Source organism: Heptranchias perlo, chromosome 39, assembly GCF_035084215.1.
Source record: "Heptranchias perlo isolate sHepPer1 chromosome 39, sHepPer1.hap1, whole genome shotgun sequence".
NCBI classification, from domain to species: domain Eukaryota; kingdom Metazoa; phylum Chordata; class Chondrichthyes; order Hexanchiformes; family Hexanchidae; genus Heptranchias; species Heptranchias perlo.
In genome coordinates, this window is record NC_090363.1 from 4,262,757 (window position 1) to 4,276,162 (window position 13,406).

The following is a 13,406-nucleotide window of genomic DNA, read 5'->3' on the forward strand; positions in this document are numbered from 1 at the left end:
AGAGTAAAGCTCCCTCTACACCGTCCCGTCAGACACTCTCAGACCCAGGGGTCTAATCCCCTCCTGCACCCAATCCCCCAACCTGATATCTTGAAAACATAATACAGTATTATTTTCTTGAAATGTCTGCTGCAAATAAAGTCCCCAGTATATTTCTGAGAAGAGATGAAAAGAATAAGAGGGAATTTTATCAGCTAACATTAGAGTTTGTGAGACACTTTGTAGTGGGATTGCGTGCTCTCCCTCCTAAGGTTTACCAACCAGGCCCGCAGATAATACAATGAAATTCTTGTAAATCGACAAGGATGTGGTCAACGAGGGAAAAAAGCTGTTGTGTGTTTTTTTCGCAGTTCAGCTCTGAGCAGACTTGTCTGTGACTCTGTCTGCCTCTTCTGTGGTCGCAGGTGATCTGAGGGAAAATCCCACCCAGGTGAAACAGTGACAGAATTTCATCTCGTTTTAAACCGAAAGGCCCTCTTCTTTTTTTTGGACGTGTGTTCGTCAGATGAACGCGGTCAATGTTTTACCATTGAATTTCACTTGTACCTCAACAAACTTGACGTGCCTCTCTCTAGCCTCGACTATTCCGAAGCTCTCCTGGCTGACCTCCCATTTTCCACCCTCCGTAACTCTGCTGCCCGTGTCCTAACTCGCACCAAGTCCCGTTCACCCATCACCCCCTGTGCTCGCTGACCTACATTGGCTTCCCGGTCCAGCAACACCTCGAATTTAAAATTCCCATCCTCGATCCCTCTGTGGCCTCACCCCTCCCCATCTCTGTAACCTCCTCCAACCCCTACAAGCCTCCGAGATCTCTGCGTTCCTCCAATTCTGGCCTCTTGCGTATCCCCGATTTTAATCGCTCCACCATTGGCGGCCGTGCCTTCAGCTGCCTGGGCCCTACGCTCTGGAATTCCCTCCTTAAACCTCTCTACCTCTCTCTCCTCCATTAAGACCCTCCTTAAAACCTACCTCTTTGAGCAAACTTTTGGTCACCTGTCCTGATATCTCCTTATGGAGCTCAGTGTCAATTGTTTTGTCTGATTAACATTCTAGTGCAGCGCCTTGGAACGTTTGACTATGTCAAAGGAATCATAATAAATGCAAGGTGTTCGGCTGTGCAGGAGAAGTGGCTGATCTATGAGTAGGACGGAGTGAAGTTAGACAGCACCGTTATTAATGTTTATTGCTGCACTGTAGGGTTACCATATCTGGGGGAAGTGGTTGAGATAATTCATGTGTGCATTCCGTTATCTTATTGTCAACTGTTGACTCCTTTCACTTGGACGTTGGGGGAATCGAAGATGATGTCCAGGTATTAGTGCTAACCACCATCCTCGTTGCGTTGTCAGAGGGTCACGATGCTGCTGTTATCCCAGGGCTGTTTCTGGCTCCTGAAAACATGGCCCCACTTCAATTCCCACGACGTAGATAAGACACCGCGTTCGACTTAATCGTGTCGGAAGTGCTTTGCGGAATGAGACAGCTATGTCAGTTTGCTGAGGCCTGAGAATCTTTTTGAGAGGGAGGGTGTACCTGGGCTGACTGTGGACTCGACAGCAGACTCCGATCTCCGACAGACTGTAAACATTGTAAAGGGAGCCGTGTTATCAACATAAAGCATCCTTCTCCTGACACAACCCACCAGATATTCCGTTCATTGATTGCGATGGAAGGAATGCCCAGCAGGTCCTGTTTCCGTCCTTTTTTCCCGGTCCTCCCCGACCAATTTTTCATCCTATGGTGTGGGGGGAGGGGTGGGGAGAATGGGGGCGATGCCCAGGAGACACTTAATGCCCAGAGTGGTAAAGACCAAACCCTTACCCCGTGGTTTCCTGGGGTATTGGACACCTCTGGCATCCTTCATGTATAATGGGCCAAAGGGCGAGTCTCGGTGGGCTATTCGACTGTGGGGCCCTCGCAACTGAGCCCAATCCTGTCGTCGGCCCGCATTCTTTCTAATAGGGGAAGGGGGGTGTCATGGGAATAGCAACCGGAAGTGCAAAGCTTGGCTATTCTCCCTCCTGCTAAGCTCCAGGGATGCCATGGACATTAGAATAGCTTCAAGTGACACCCTGGCTGAGCCTAGCGAGCTCAGATCAGGCTGGGAATTGAACTGGGACCTATGTGTTTTAGTGCCTAACCAATTTGCTTTGTGGACAGATGTGGAAAGTACATTGACTTGACAACGACTCTTATATCTGGTGCTAACAATTCACCAGGGCAGAATTTTCTCTCCCTTGCCCTGGGAAAACGGCCCGTCCCAGGTGCAGGGCAAGGTGGGGGGGGGTTTAGACTCGTTACATCAGCTTTCTATCCCGATTGGATCCCATCCTGGGCTACCGACCCTGCACCCCCCCCCCCTTCCCCCCCACAGGATGAAACTGGGCCTGCACTTGCAGTAAGGCGTACTGTCAGCGTAGCTGTTGCAAGGAGGCGTCAGGAGTCAGCCTTCCTGCCTCATTTTCCTGAGACGATGCTCTTCGTCGCCTCCGACGCCCCTTTCACCTTTAACCTTTAACCTTGGTGCTCAGGTCTACCCTCAAACTCCCGCTGACTGGAGAAGTCCAGGAGTAGAGTTCCTGCGGGGTGACTAGTCCGGAGAGAAGGTGTGCAGGTCAGGATCTTTCGCTATTTCACCCCACTCAGGAAGATTTGAGCGACTCGGGGCCTACTGGCTGCTCACCTCTATCAGCGGCCAGAAGGCCCCAACCTTTAGAGGCCTGGGAGCCTAGCCGTAGGCCGGCACCTCCACTGAAAGTTGCACCCGGTTTAATAGGCCCAGGCCTGCACCTGGAGTTCTCCCAGGCCGAGTGAGTGGGCCGGGGAGGAAAAGTAGACATATCTCCTGGTAGCCCCAGAGAGGAGAATCCAACCTTTTCTTTTTGCTTCGACTGTCCTGAGGTCTTGTCCTGTGGTGATTGGTGTGGTGACTCTGCAGCTAAGGTTCTGGGACTGAGCCCCAGCCATCCCAAAGCTTCACCCTTGGGTCAAAGCCCGGGGCTTGGGTCCCGAGACTTGGTGGAGACCCATTCCTTCAGGCCGCAGCCCCTCGAACCCGAAGTTAGGGGACCCTTTTTGATCAAAGCCTGGAATTGTTCCCATCATCCCAGCCTGGACTTCAGTGACGTGGAGAGACCTGAGGGATTGTTCTCCTCAGAGCAGAGCACGGAAGCCGATGGGAAATGGGAGCAACACCTGTTTTACCCCCGCTCGATTTTGCTCTGCAATTTTACGTCAAAATTACCCCCCTAATCAAACCATTTCAATGCCATGTTCCTAGAAGGACAAAAGCAAGGAAGTTAGGCTAAACCTTTATAAAACACTGGTTGGGCCTCAGCTGGAGTATTGTGTCCAATTCTGGGCACCACTCTTTAGGAAGGATGTGAAGGCCTTGGAGAGGGTGCTGAGGAGATTTACCAGAATGGTGCCAGGGATGAGGGACTTCAGTTATATGGAGAGACCAGAGAAGCTGGGATTGTTCTCCTTAGAGCAGAGAAGGTTAAGAGGAGATTTGATAGCAGTGTTCAAAATCATGAAGGGTTTTGATAGAGTAAATAAGGAGAAACTGTTTCCAGAAGGTTCGGTAACCAGAGGACACAGATTTAACATAGTTGGCAAAAGAACCAGAGGTGAGATGAGGAGAATTTTTTTTAACGCAGCGAGTTGTTCTGATCTGGAATGCACTGCCTGAAAGGGCGGTGGAAGCAGATTCAATAATAACTTTCAAAGGGGAATTGGATAAATACTTGAAGGGAAAAAATTTGCAGGGCTATGGGGAAAGAGCAGGGAAATGGGACTAATTGGATAGTTCTTTCAAAAAGCCAGCATAGGCGCGATGGGCCGAATGGCCTCCTTCTGTGCTGTATCATTCTATGATTCCATGTGATAACAGAGATGTATTAGTGTCGGAAAGGGTACAGAGGCAAACAGCAAGAGCGGCACTGAGATCAAAGGGAATGAGTGCTCAGGCAAATCACAATACAAGAGTATAATAGTAACTTAAAATTGGATATCGGGAGGTAGTTTCTCACACAGAGGGCAATAAATATCTGGAATAATCTTCCAGGAAGGGCAGTAAAGACATGGATATTGGGGTGTTCGAAACGCTGACAGTCTGGCCTCTTCCCCAACACCGTTCTGATGTTTGTGACTGGACTACAGTTTCTCAGGAACCAAAACCGTCCTCTTTATTCTTTGATGAGGATGAGTTAACGTAGCCCTGGCTCAATAACTGAACTATGTATCAAACTATCACCAGAGGGTACGTGAGCTGCTCCCCATGTTCCACCATCACCCCCGAAGGCAGAATCATACCCCACTGTTAGATCACTAAAATCTAAAATTACTGGGGTTCTGTAGCATAATAACAACAACCATGTGCATTTATATAGCGCCTTTAATGTTGTAAAACCTCCCAAGGTGCTTCACAGGAGCGATTATCGAACAAAATTTGGCACCGAACCACATAAGGAGATATTAGGACAGGCGACCAAAAGCTTGGTCAAAGAGGTAGGTTTTAAGGAGTGTCTTAAAGGAGGAGAGAGAGGCGGAGAGGTTTAGGGAGGGAATTCCAGAGCTTAGGGCCCAGGCAGCTGAAGGCACGGCCGCCAATGGTGGAGCGGTTAAGTGGTTATGTTACAGAACTAGTAATCCTGGACTAATAAAAAGAAAGGTTTGCATTTAAACAGAGCCTTCCACAATCTCAGAGTGTCCCAAAGGGCTTCATGGCCAATGAGGTACTTTTTGTTTTCGAAGTGTAGTCACTGTGGTAATATAGGGAAATGTGGCAGCCAATTTGTGTGCAGCAAGATCCCACAAACAGCAATGAGATAAATGGTCAGATAATCTGTTTTTTAGTGATGTTGGTTGAGGGATAAATACTGGCCCCAGGACACGGGACTCTGCTTTGAACAAGTGGTCTAAAACCCGACTCCTGATGGGGGAAATCTGGTAGAGAGATGACACTGTTTTCGACCCGCCAGTGCTGACGGGTCAATGGGAAGAGATGGGCAAAAGGGTTAACCTCTGTCAGGGCTAAAAAGATGTAGATCAACAGGAAGAGGTAAGAGTGACGATCGACCCTAATGCAGCGGCTAGTTATGACTGAATAGGTAAACGTACGTCAATGCATCATGACAGGATGTCCAGTTTCCAGCTCTTGATCAGAAGAGATGAAAAGTTTCACACCAAACCACAGGTGAGTAGGCCAGCAAAATCTCTCAGAGGCCACCTCCTCAAAAAATGCATAAAATCCCCCTCTGGTTCCCCAGAATTGAGGAAAATTATGATTTCAGATCACCACTGAGATTGTAATGCGGAGGGGGGGCAGTTTTAACCAAACTCACCTGACAGGAAATTGATGGGATCGGGTGCAATACTAGATTTAGACACTGCCCCCGATTTTTGCTCTGCGTTCACTTCAAGGGAGAGTAAAATCAGGCAGGGTGTAAAACCTGATCCTGTCTGTTTCCCGACGGGCGGGTTAGGTTAAAATTGCATCCCCTAACCCAACGAGTTCCTAGAAGGACAAAAGCAAGGACGTTATGGTAAACCTTTATAAATCACTGGTTAGGCCTCAGCTGGAGTACTGTGTCCAATTCTGGGCACCACACTTTAGGAAGGATGTGAAGGCCTTAGAGAGGGTGCAGAGGAGATTTACTAGAATGGTTCCAGGGATGAGGGACTTCAGGTACGTGGAGAGACTGGAGAAGCTGGGATTGTTCTCCTTAGAGCAGAGAAGGTTAAGGGGAGATTTGAAAGAGGTGTTCGAAATCATGAAGGGTTTTGATAGAGTAGATAAGGAGAAACTGTTTCCAGCGACTGAAAGGTCGGGAACCAGAGGTCACAGATTTAAGGCGATCGGCAAAAGATCCAGAGTTGACATGAGGAAAAAAATGTGAGTTGTTTTGATCTGGAACGCGCTGCCTGAAAGGGCGGTGGAAGCAGATTCAATAGTAACTTTCAAAGAGGAATTCGATAAATACTTGCAGGGGAAAAAATTGCAGGGCTATGGGGAAAGAGCAGGGGAGTGGGACTAATTGGATAGATCTTTCAAAGAGCCTCCTCCTGTGCTGTATCCTTCAAGTCACACACCATCCCGACTTGGAAATATATCGCCGTTCCTTCATCGTCGCTGGGTCAAAGTCCTGGAACTCCCTTCCTAACAGCACTGTGGGAGAACCGTCACCACACGGACTGCAGCGGTTCAAGAAGTCGGCTCACCACCACCTTCTCGAGGGCAATTAGGGATGGGCAATAAATGCCGGCCTCGCCAGCGACGCCCACATCCCATGAACGAATAAAAAAAAATGGTTCTATGACGCTAAGGAATTGTTTTTAACAAATGAATTTGGTGCTCATCAAGTTGTTGGATATCACTGAACCCTTTCAGTATCAAGCACTCCAAGGTCAGGTAGGACTTGACCAGGTCAAGTACTCTTGAAGTTACAGTCACTGCGGTAACGTAGGGAAACGCGGAGGACAATTTGCGCACGGCAAAGTCCCACAAACAGCAATGACCAGATAATCTGTTTTTAGTGATGGAGGTCGAGGGATAAATAATGGCCAGGGCACCGGGGAGAATTCCCCTGCTCTTCTTCAAATAGTACCATGGGATCATTTGAGAGGAGCAGACGGGGTCTTGATTTGAGGTCTCGTCCAAAAGACAGCACCTCTGACAGTGCAGCACTCCCTCGGTACTGCACTGGGAGTGTCAGCCTGGATTATGTGCTCAAGTATCAGGAGAGGGGTTTGAACCCACTTGCCCCTCGTCCTCAAGGAAACCAGCCTTTGGGAGCATCAGCCTTGGACTAGTGTCAGCTACCAAGAACCAAAGCTGAATGGACCATATTCTAACCTACTTTACCTCCCCTCACCTGTCAACTCTAAAGCAAAAGAGACTTTAATTCTTTTCAGCCTGGGCTGAATTCACATCCCAGGTCCCAGACATCAAAGTATAATGTTCTAAACCATTCACCCACTCAACGCAAAGTTAATGTGACCATCAGATCTCAAAGGTTCAGGGTGGGCCAACTTGAATTTAATTGGAACAAGTTCAGAATTTTTGGTTCAGTTCAGGCGATTTGCAGGGATTCTTGATTTGGTGATTTGTCACTGATTTCAGCTCAAGATTACGTCACAATTTGGGACATAACACAAGTCGTTATAACAAGTTGTTGCATTTGTATAGCACCTTTAACGTAGTAAAACGTCCCAAGGCGCTTCACAGGAGCGATTATCAAATTTGTACACTGAGCCACGTAGGGAAATATTGGGACAGGTGACCAAAAGCTTGGTCAAAGAGGTAGGTTTTAAGGAGCGTCTTAAAGGAGGAGAGAGAGGCGGAGAGGTTTAGGGAGGAAATTCTAGAGCTTAGTTCCCAGGTAGCTGAAGGCACGGCCGCCCAATGGTGGGGCGATGGAAATCGGGGATATGCAAGAGGCCAGAATTGGAGGAGGGTAGAGACCTTGCAGCAATGGAGATGGTCGGGAGCAAGAAATCAGACTGATTTATCCTGAGGGCTCGGGAGATGTCATAAAACATATGACTGAATGTCAAAATGGTTTAGTTGGAGTTTGAGGTGTCAGTGCGTCTCGGAGGGCAGTCCTCTCGCCTCTGACATCGAGAAGGTTGTGGGTTTAAGTCCGACTCCAGGAGACTTAAGCATAAAATCTCGGTCGACACCAGCACAGTACTGAGGCAGTGCCACACTGTCGGAGGTGGCGTCTTTCAGGTGAGACGTTAAACCGAGGCCCTGTCCGCCCTCTCAGGTGGAGGTAAAAGATCCCAGGACACTCTTTCAAACAAGAGCTAATATTTAACCTGCAACCAACGTCATTAAAAAGCAAATTATCTGGTCGTTGCTGTTTGTGGGACCTGGCTGAGGCACAAATTAGCTGAGGCATTTTCCCGCATAACAACAGTGAGTGCACTTCAAAAGTCCTTCGTTGGCTGTAAAGCGTTTTGACGCGTCCTGAGGTGGTGAAAGGAGCTATGTAAATGCGAGTTTTTGTTTGTTTGTGTGCTGTACCTGACCCGGGGGGCGTGCTCGACGCTGACACTGCAGGCCCATAATTCTGGGGCTCCCCGCCCCAGTGTCGGAAATGCAGAGGAGCAGGGATCAAGACCAGCTCCACCTCAGGGTAGGGTCCCTGTGCCCAGTCCGGGGGATGGGGGTCTTTTAAATAACAGGGGGTGGGCGCCTCCGTTGCCCCTGTAGAAGTGCGGGCTGCCTGCCCCCATTATTTATATGATGCTGGCTGGCGGCGGACTTTGGGGATGGGGGAATGAGGGGGGAGAGCAGACAGAAATCCTACTCACCCCCCCGCCCCTCTCCGTCAGAATCTGGGTCTCTCACCTTGCGGGTCTGGAATTCCCTCCCTAAACCTCTCCGCCTCTCTCTCCTCCTTTAAGACGCTCCTTAAAACCTACCTCTTTGACCAACCTCTCCTAATATCTCCTTATGGGGCTTGGTGTCTATTTACATCCGATAATCGCTCCTGGGACGTTTTGCTATGTTAACGGCGCTATATAAATGCAAGTTGTTGTACGGTTCGCCTGCTCGCTCCTTTGACCAGCTGAGCCCACCCCCTTCTTTCCTCGTCTCACGAAACGCCCTCAAGCGTTGCAGAATAAAACTGCAACGTCAAAGAGACAAGAGGGACGCCCGACCCTGCTCGTCCAAAGGGTGAAGACGCACCCCAGTTAGTTAGAATTTTACCATCAGGGCGAGCAGACGCTTTGACAGTGCAAAGAAACCAGCTCAACCAATGTGTCAAGTTGAGAAACCCTTTCCTGTTATAAGCATAAGTGCCCTGTACAAGGAAATTATTCTGACGTGAGCCCAGAGAGGTGAATTTCTCAGTAATCACTGTAAGTTTCAAGTTTCCCTGTCATTGAGGCTACCAAAAAAAACAGAGGGACAATCGGACTATAATGGATTTACAATCCTCCCTGCCTGAATGTTCCTCTCCGTGTCCTTCCCGATCTCAGGTGGTAAAGACCCCAAGACCTAACCCCAAACCCCTCACTCGACAATTGTGGCTGGTCAGACGGTTCCTCGTCGGTACAGCATGGCTCATTGGCAGGACAACCAACGGATGAGATGCCCCTTGAGTAATTCAGTTGAAGTTTTGGAGGACGACAAACGTATAGACAAAGAAAAACCCGGTCAAAAGATTGTGCGACACGGGGTGTTAAAAGCAGGGTAGGCGCAGGGGTAAAGAAATGGCCAAGTGATGGAAAGCAAAGAGGAAACATGTGCGAACGGTTCTCAGATTGGTGCGATGCCAAGGAAATTGTACTGCATCCACTTCCTGTTACAATTTAAGTCAAGGATTTGAACGTAGGCAGGAGAGGAATGAGAGAGAGGATTGGTGATGACACCCAATTAGGGGACATGGCAAATTGAGGAGAAGAATGCAGGAGACTGGAGAGAGAGACGCACAGATTAGCAGAGAGGGGGCAAATACAGTTCAATTAAGAGAAAGTTTTCCACCTTCCAGCTCTGCCTGTTCTCCTCGTTCCAACTCCCGCCTGTTCTCCTCCTTCCAACTCCCCCCTGTTCTCTTCCTTCCAACTGCTGCCTGTTCTCCCCCTTCCTACTCCCGCCTGTTCTCCCCCTTCCAACTCCCGCCTGTTCTCCCCCTTCCTACTCCCGCCTGTTCTCCCCCTTCCAACTCCCGCCTGTTCTCCCCCTTCCAACTCCCGCCTGTTCTCCCCGTTCCAACTCCCGCCTGTTCGCCCCCTTCCAACTCCCGCCTGTTCTCCCCCTTCCAACTCCCGCCTGTTCTCCCCCTTCCAACTCCCGCCTGTTCTTCTCCTTCCAACTCCCGCCTGTTCTCCCCGTTCCAACTCCCGCCTGTTCTCCCCGTTCCAACTCCCGCCTGTTCTCCCCCTTCCTACTCCCGCCTGTTCTCCCCCTTCCTACTCCAGCCTGTTCTCCTCGTTCCAACTCCCGCCTGTTCTCCCCGTTCCAACTCCCGCCTGTTCTCCCCCATCCTACTCCCGCCTGTTCTCCCCCTTCCAACTCCCGCCTGTTCTCCCCGTTCCAACTCCCGCCTGTTCTCCCCGTTCCAACTCCCGCCTGTTCTCCCCCTTCCAACTCCCGCCTGTTCTCCCCCTTCCTACTCCCGCCTGTTCTCCTCGTTCCAACTCCCGCCTGTTCTCCCCCTTCCTACTCCCGCCTGTTCTCCTCCTTCCAACTCCCGCCTGTTCTCCCCCTTCCAACTCCCGCCTGTTCTCCTCATTCCAACTCCCGCCTGTTCTCCCCCTTCCTACTCCAGCCTGTTCTCCTCGTTCCAACTCCCGTCTGTTCTCCTCGTTCCAACTCCCGCCTGTTCTCCCCGTTCCAACTCCCGCCTGTTCTCCTCCTTCCAACTCCCGCCTGTTCTCCCCGTTCCAACTCCCGCCTGTTCTCCTCCTTCCTACTCCAGCCTGTTCTCCTCGTTCCAACTCCCGCCTGTTCTCCCCCTTCCTACTCCCGCCTGTTCTCCCCCTTCCTACTCCCGCCTGTTCTCCCCCTTCCTACTCCCGCCTGTTCTCCCCCTTCCTACTCCCGCCTGTTCTCCTCCTTCCAATTCCCGCCTGTTCTCCTCCTTCCAATTCCCCCCTGTTCTCCCCCTTCCTACTCCCGCCTGTTCTCCCCCTTCCTACTCCCGCCTGTTCTCCCCCTTCCTACTCCCGCCTGTTCTCCCCCTTCCAATTCCCGCCTGTTCTCCCCCTTCCAATTCCCGCCTGTTCTCCCCCTTCCTACTCCCGCCTGTTCTCCCCCTTCCAATTCCCGCCTGTTCTCCCCCTTCCTACTCCCGCCTGTTCTCCCCCTTCCAATTCCCGCCTGTTCTCCCCCTTCCAACTCCCGCCTGTTCTCCTCCTTCCAATTCCCGCCTGTTCTCCTCCTTCCAACTCCCGCCTGTTCTCCCCCTTCCAATTCCCGCCTGTTCTCCTCGTTCCAACTCCCGCCTGTTCTCCCCCTTCCAACTCCCCCCTGTTCTCCCCCTTCCAACTCCCGCCTGTTCTCCCCCTTCCTACTCCCCCCTGTTCTCCCCCTTCCTACTCCCGCCTGTTCTCCCCCTTCCAATTCCCGCCTGTTCTCCTCCTTCCACCTCCCCCCTGTTCTCCTCGTTCCAACTCCCGCCTGTTCTCCCCCTTCCTACTCCCCCCTGTTCTCCCCCTTCCAATTCCCGCCTGTTCTCCCCCTTCCAACTCCCGCCTGTTCTCCCCCTTCCAATTCCCGCCTGTTCTCCCCCTTCCAACTCCCGCCTGTTCTCCTCCTTCCACCTCCCCCCTGTTCTCCTCGATCCAACTCCCGCCTGTTCTCCCCCTTCCAACTCCCGCCTGTTCTCCCCCTTCCTACTCCCGCCTGTTCTCCCCCTTCCAACTCCCGCCTGTTCTTCTCCTTCCTACTCCCGCCTGTTCTCCCCCTTCCAACTCCCGCCTGTTCTCCCCCTTCCAACTCCCGCCTGTTCTCCTCCTTCCAACTCCCGCCTGTTCTCCCCCTTCCAACTCCCGCCTGTTCTCCCCCTTCCAACTCCCGCCTGTTCTTCTCGTTCCTACTCCCGCCTGTTCTCCCCCTTCCAACTCCCGCCTGTTCTTCTCCTTCCAATTCCTGCCTGTTCTCCCCCTTCCAACTCCCGCCTGTTCTCCCCCTTCCAACTCCCGCCTGTTCTTCTCCTTCCAACTCCCGCCTGTTCTCCCCCTTCCTACTCCCGCCTGTTCTCCCCCTTCCAACTCCCGCCTGTTCTCCCCCTTCCAATTCCCGCCTGTTCTCCCCCTTCCTACTCCCGCCTGTTCTCCTCCTTCCAACTCCCGCCTGTTCTCCCCCTTCCAATTCCCGCCTGTTCTCCTCCTTCCACCTCCCCCCTGTTCTCCCCCTTCCAACTCCCGCCTGTTCTCCTCCTTCCACCTCCCCCCTATTCTCCTCGTTCCAACTCCCGCCTGTTCTCCCCCTTCCAACTCCCGCCTGTTCTCCTCCTTCCACCTCCCCCCTGTTCTCCTCGTTCCAACTCCCGCCTGTTCTCCCCCTTCCAACTCCCGCCTGTTCTCCTCCTTCCAACTCCCGCCTGTTCTCCCCCTTCCAACTCCCGCCTGTTCTCCCCCTTCCAACTCCCGCCTGTTCTCCCCCTTCCTACTCCCGCCTGTTCTCCCCCTTCCTACTCCCGCCTGTTCTCCTCCTTCCAACTCCCGCCTGTTCTCCCCCTTCCACCTCCCCCCTATTCTCCTCGTTCCAACTCCCGCCTGTTCTCCCCCTTCCAACTCCCGCCTGTTCTCCTCCTTCCACCTCCCCCCTGTTCTCCTCGTTCCAACTCCCGCCTGTTCTCCCCCTTCCAACTCCCGCCTGTTCTCCTCCTTCCAACTCCCGCCTGTTCTCCCCCTTCCAACTCCCGCCTGTTCTCCCCCTTCCAACTCCCGCCTGTTCTCCCCCTTCCTACTCCCGCCTGTTCTCCCCCTTCCTACTCCCGCCTGTTCTCCTCGTTCCAACTCCCGCCTGTTCTTCCCCTTCCTACTCCCGCCTGTTCTCCCCCTTCCAACTCCCGCCTGTTCTCCTCATTCCAACTCCCGCCTGTTCTCCCCCTTCCTACTCCAGCCTGTTCTCCTCGTTCCAACTCCCGTCTGTTCTCCTCGTTCCAACTCCCGCCTGTTCTCCCCGTTCCTACTCCCGCCTGTTCTCCCCCTTCCAACTCCCGCCTGTTCTCCCCCTTCCAACTCCCGCCTGTTCTCCCCCTTCCAACTCCCGCCTGTTCTCCTCCTTCCAACTCCCGCCTGTTCTCCCCGTTCCAACTCCCGCCTGTTCTCCTCCTTCCTACTCCAGCCTGTTCTCCTCGTTCCAACTCCCGCCTGTTCTCCCCCTTCCTACTCCCGCCTGTTCTCCCCCTTCCTACTCCCGCCTGTTCTCCACCTTCCTACTCCCGCCTGTTCTCCCCCTTCCTACTCCCGCCTGTTCTCCCCCTTCCAATTCCCGCCTGTTCTCCCCCTTCCAATTCCCGCCTGTTCTCCCCCTTCCTACTCCCGCCTGTTCTCCTCCTTCCAACTCCCGCCTGTTCTCCCCCTTCCAATTCCCGCCTGTTCTCCTCCTTCCACCTCCCCCCTGTTCTCCCCCTTCCAACTCCCGCCTGTTCTCCTCCTTCCACCTCCCCCCTGTTCTCCTCGTTCCAACTCCCGCCTGTTCTCCCCCTTCCAACTCCCGCCTGTTCTCCCCCTTCCAACTCCCGCCTGTTCTCCCCCTTCCTACTCCCGCCTGTTCTCCCCCTTCCAACTCCCGCCTGTTCTCCCCCATTCCAACTCCCGCCTGTTCTTCTCCTTCCAACTCCCGCCTGTTCTCCCCCTTCCAACTCCCGCCTGTTCTCCCCCTTCCAACTCCCGCCTGTTCTCCCCCTTCCAACTCCCGCCTGTTCTTCTCCTTCCAA